Here is a 5,638-nt window from a genome sequence, read left to right on the forward strand (position 1 = left end):
TAGACCCTGTGTGTACCCAAAGCCCTAGGCTTGCCACCGAGGTGAAAATAAAGCCTGAGAGTCACCCTGGAGTGGCCAGAGTCATCTAGAAGAGAAAAAACTAGAGAGGGACACCCAGCAGTCCCCCTGCCTTCTGCTTTGGGGTCTGATTGCCAAAGGAAACCTGAAGAAACCAGTCTGTAGTGTGTGGCGCCATCTAGTGGTGCTTGAGTAACAACAGATTTTCTTTCAGATTCAGCTTTGGAGGATGAAGGTTTTAAGGATAAGGAGGTACTTCTGTGGAGGGAAAATATAGAAACCCAGGAGTGTTCACCTGGCCTGATCACTTCCCTCCCATCTTAATAACAAACAATCCCTGCTACACCTGGGCCTGGTTGGATTTGGTGGGGCTGAGGGTAGAAACGGAAGTGACCACGAAGTTAGCCAGGAGATACTGGGCAATGTTGACTAGTACAGTCGAGAAACTGCAGGTTGTGGATTATATCTCAGAAGTGGACTATTTATAACAAAAGCTACCTCTCTGTGTGCTGTGAGGATTCCTCTGTCAAATGTAACATCCTGTAAGACAATACAATGTGAATTTTGTGGGTTTTCTGTGGGAATGATCAGGCTAAGAGCAGTTCTACGCTTCCTTAGGTTCTGACGTGTTCACAGAGTTAAAAAAAAAAAAAAACTTCTAACCCTACAAATCATTTCTAAATACAATGCAAATCATGATTGCTACATTTAATAATGAAAGAAGCTGACATGAAATTAATGACATACATTAATCATGGTTGGCATCTTATAAACACTTGATTAAATATTAATTAATTTATATTTTCTCTAGTTTTTTTCCACTTTACAATCAAGCCTATGTCTTAGGTTTTAACCATTTATTTGGGTCCCTGAAACCTCCCAAGGGCTCTGTGCATGTCCCTGGGGGAGAACCTGTTAGGAAAACCATAAAAAATAAAAGTGGGGCAGATTATGGTGGGGCACGCCTTTAATCCCAGCACTCAGGAGGCAGAGGCAGATGAATCTCAGGGTTTGGAGGCTTGGTCTACATAGCAAGTTCTAGGCTAGCCAGAGCGATGCAGTGAATGAGACTCTGTCTGAATAAAAGGCTGGAATGAAAGTGGCCGAGCAGTTAAGAGCCCCTGCAGCTCTTGTAGAGAACCTGGTTTGGTTCCTAGCAACCACATGGCAACACACAACTGTTTACTAACTCCTATTCCGGGGATCTGGCGCCCTCTTCTGGCCTCTTGGGCTCCTGCGTGCATGTGATGCCCACAGTCTCACACATATAAACATCACATAAAAAAAATAATAAATCTGGGGTTGGGGATTTAGCTCAGTGGTAGAGCAAGCGCAAGGCCCTGGGTTCGGTCCCCAGCTCCGAAAAAAAGAAAAAAAAATAAATCTTTAAAAGGTAAAAATAAAAAGTAGACCCTAGATAAGGACAACTCGGTGCCTGGTGTACTCTTACACATCCCACAAAAATCAGTTGTTTTATTAACCATATTCAGGGCACCGTCATTCAGCCACTTATTACCTGGTTTGGCCATGTCAATGGCTGGGAAAACTACTGCTGTTTTGCTAAATGGATATGAGGAGCCTGTCAGATGCCCTTCTAAATAACTCTGCTTATGTCCATAGAAGGGTGCCGCTGTCAACTTTGTCAGAACCTCTTTGTATTAGTCAGGAGTGACCGTAGAGACTGATGACTGGTCAAAGTGCAGAGAATAAAGTGACCGTTGAATGTTCGGCCATAAATGGAACAATAGCATCATCCCCTTCATTGCTTACAGCAGTGTGGTTACCTGCACAAGACTTGTGCAGGTTTGGGCCTGTCAGCACCCTGTCATGGGAGAGGAAGGGACTTGTGGGACCCTACTTTTTTACTCACCTTCTTAGAAATAACTCTGATGTAACCCAATCTTTCTCTCTGTTTCTCTCTCTCTCTCTCTCTCTCTCTCTCTCTCTCTCTCTCTCTCACACACACACACACACACACACACACACACACACACACACACACACACACATGAAAGTAAAAGGAGTGTTAGTTGGGAAAAACCAGAAAAACCAGAAAGATTAGCGGAGTGGAAACAGGACAAGAGGGTAATTGATAAAAAGATAAAGAGAGAAGGAATATATTTGGGTGTGTGTGGTAAAGTATGGGGGAAGAGGGTGCCTCAGTGGGTCCATACTGAGGCATCCCTTCCCCCTGAGGGACCAGCCAGAAGACAGTGTAGAATAGAGTATAGTATAGTATAGAATAGAGTTTATTCAGGGCATGGGGAGGGGAGTTAAGAGGGCAGTAGAGGCAGAGAAAGGCAGAGAAAGAGAGGAAGAAGAAGAAAAATAAGAGGAGGAAGAGGAGGAGGAGAAAGAGGAGAAAGAGGAGGAGGACAAGTAGTGGAGTAGAGGCCGGCCATGAACACGTGGAGAGAGAGGGGAGAAGAGAATGGGGAGACAGGCTGGAAGGGGTGAGGGGACAGAGCAGGAGCAGGAAGGCAAGACCAAGAAAGAGAGGAGGGGGCAAGTAACCCCTTTTATAGTGAGTCAGGCACACCTGGCCGGGTAATTAGACAAAATGCTAACCTTGATGGAGGGTGACTGTGACTGAGATATGCCATTTATATATATGGAAGTGTCATAGTGAAACCCACTATGTATAGTTGATATATAGAAAAGTAAACGTTTTACTAGGCACTGACTTTTTTTCTGGGTAAGGCAGTGTTCTAGGGGGCACTGTTAAAATGGTGAACCAGCTCAACTAAGATGTAAATCCTGTGGAAATTTCATTGTCGTTGGGAAAACTAGACATGAGCAATAGTGTTAAAGGCTGAAAGTGTCTTGGAAGAGGGCCCGGGGCATTCCAGAGCAGCAAGAAGTCTGCATGGTCAGAATGGAAAGGGGCAGAAAATGGCAAAGGAGGCCAGAGGGGAAGTGGGACTGGGTCAGGGGAACATGGGAGGCCACTGGGTATACACTGGGAGATTCTGAAGATGCTCTGGAGAGACTGAACAAATAATGGGGCAATATGTAAAGTAGAACTCTGCCGCACAGCCTGAGCCGCTTGCCCAGGAAACCACTCCCCTTGTCACGGTCAACAGCCAAGAAGCCAGCCTGCTGTCAGCCAAGACTCTAGGAAGCCAAATGGAGAGACCAAGCAACAACTCAGGAAACAAAACCGCTGAGTCAGGAACCTGGTGGCTGGGGCCGTGTTGGTAACTGACAGATCTCTCGTGTCTTTGCCTCAAGTTAGGACCAGCCAGAGAAAGACAGATATGTCCCCGTTGTGACTATGTTATGTCAGAAACAGATATGTTTGCCTTTCCACGGTGTCAGAATTTATTGGGGAACCAATAAATTCACAAGCTACATGGTTTTATTGGTTGTGATTAGCAAAATAGTCCCAGTTGCCCTTTATAGCCAGCCACTGGCAAGCAGGAGCTCTTTTGTTCCAAACTTACTTATTGATATTCCATTTACTTGCTTATTTAATCTCCGTGTGTGCGCCCTTGCATATGCCACACTGTGCAGTGTAGAGTGTAGAAGACAGCTTGTGGAAGTCCATCCTCTCCTACCACATGGGGTTGGGTCAAACTCGGGTCCTCATTCTTGGTGGCAATCACCTTTACCTACTGAGCCCACTCCCCAGCCTCCTCATTACTAATATTAACTCTCAGATCACACACTAACGCTTCACGAAACAATATGCAAATGCACAGTTTACAGAAGGGCCAAGAAAGGGCTGGAGAGGCTGCAGAGTTCAGAGGGGTTGTCCTCAAATCGGAAGCAAGGAGCTGGTGCAGGAAGCTGGAGAGAGGGCTCAGCCGTTAGGAGTGCACACACAATCCGAAGGCAAGAAGCGTCTGTCCACGTCTGGCCTCTGTTCCCAGATCCTGGGACAGAGCTCTTCAAACCCAGGAGTGCCTTTGCTTATCCATAAGCAGCCTCTTCGCACTGGAAGTTTAAATTAACAAAGTGGCTATTTAAGGGAATGAAGTGACAGCATGCAGGATGCTCACCAGGAAGACGTGTTTAAAGCTAGAACTTGGGGGCTGGAGAGATGGCTCAGTGGTTAAGAACACGGACTGCTCTTCCAGAGGTCTTGAGTTCAAATCCCAGCAACCACATGGTGGCTCACAGCCATCTGGAATGAGATCTGAAGTCCTCTTCTGCTGTGTCTGAAGATAGTTACAATGTGCTTATATATAATAAATAAATAAAGCTTAAAAAAAAAGACCTCAAAGCTGGAAGCTATCTCCAGGTAGTTAGCATTCGAATGGAACTGATGGGCAGTCAGACTCAGAAGGTGGTTTGTTGGAAATGACAGTGCTCGTTTGGCCTGTGCAGTCAGTCACGTCACACAAGTATCCAGGAGCTGCAAACACACATTCGCCAGCTCCCTCAGGCTGCCCGTGTAGGGTTATCAGAGTCTCTCCTATTCCCAGCCCCTGAGAGCAACTCGCCTGTGTCTGTGAATCTGTCCTTTCACCCCATTGGCATACAAATAGGTTCCTTCTCTCAGTATCCTTTGATACAATTTCCTTTAGATACCTTTTCTCAGGAGGTCCGCCCACCGGAGCTGAGTTCATTCTTCATTGTTGAGTAGCAGTCTGGGATGTGGATGAACCAGAGTGGCGACCTACGTACAATTGGGAAAACATCTGAGTGTTTTACTTATTGGGGGCTATTACAAATAAAGCTGCTATGAGCATTCGTATACAGGTCCCGCTGGGAAAATAAATGTCATTTTCTCTGGGACAAATAGGAGGCACTGCAAATGCTGGGCCATCTGGTGAGTCCATTTTTAGTTTTAAAAAGAACCGTTATGTTTTGAAACTTGAGTCAAAGTGATAGATGGGATGAGAGTATGATAGGAAAGAGAAGGGGTGGGGGTTGACTGTGGATGGTGACATACCTGGGTGGTACTGGCGCAGTGCAATGCATGGAGGTGGTGGCAGCCAGTCACTTGAGAGGAAGCAACTATGACACAAGCTGCCAAGAAGTGAAGAAACCGTGAGACACTGTTAGCTGGGGACGCTGCCTTGGAGGGTGTCAGGAGTCAGGCAAAGGATTCGTGGTGTTTAGAAAACCCTTTGATTCTTTACATATGTGAAAACTCTGTCCTTAGCCTGTGGAAAGCCACAGGAGAATTGTCGGTTACATTCCAACAGGAAGGGGCAGATAACGTTATGAATGCATGATTTAGTAAAGCTGTCAGAGTTGAGGTCAGAGGCAAGTTAGAAACTGAATTCCAGTGGCAAGCTCTTCCTGAGGAAAGACAAGACCAGCTGTTCTCCTGGGCAGGAAATGTGGGGGCAGGGCAAGACTGTGCCCTTTCTGTGAGCTCTTGTCTGAGGGCCTTTCCTGGCTTTGCAGGAGAAAGGCTGGGAGGCCAGGAGCACTACTGGGTATTAGCACACATACACTGTACTGCGGCATGGGCACCACACCTCACTGGTTCCCTAGTGTAGTTGCCAAAACAGTGGGCTCCCTAGGCTGCTGCAGAGGAAGCAGGCACCAAGACTGTCTCTGCTCTCGAGGCATGAAAAAATAAAAATTGACACCTTTGTCCTTAGGTGAGGCAGGAACTCTGTCCCAGGCACACCGGAGATGGAAAGGACAGAAATACTATGGAAAC

At 46.5% G+C, this 5,638-nt stretch overlaps 1 long non-coding RNA gene across 1 annotated transcript; it reads right to left on the reverse strand.

Moving 5' to 3' along the window:
• Nucleotides 1-713: 713 nt before the first annotated feature.
• LOC148004160 (uncharacterized) lies at nucleotides 714-5,152 on the reverse strand. Its single transcript, XR_015628215.1, has 3 exons — nucleotides 4,916-5,152; nucleotides 4,552-4,639; nucleotides 714-3,954 (listed from the first exon to the last, which is right to left on the reverse strand). It is a non-coding gene; the product is annotated as an uncharacterized LOC148004160 (long non-coding RNA).
• Nucleotides 5,153-5,638: the final 486 nt, after the last annotated feature.

This window comes from Rattus norvegicus, chromosome 8 (assembly GCF_021556685.1).
Source record: "Rattus norvegicus strain SHRSP/BbbUtx chromosome 8, alternate assembly SHRSP_T2T, whole genome shotgun sequence".
Classification (NCBI taxonomy): Eukaryota; Metazoa; Chordata; class Mammalia; order Rodentia; family Muridae; genus Rattus; species Rattus norvegicus.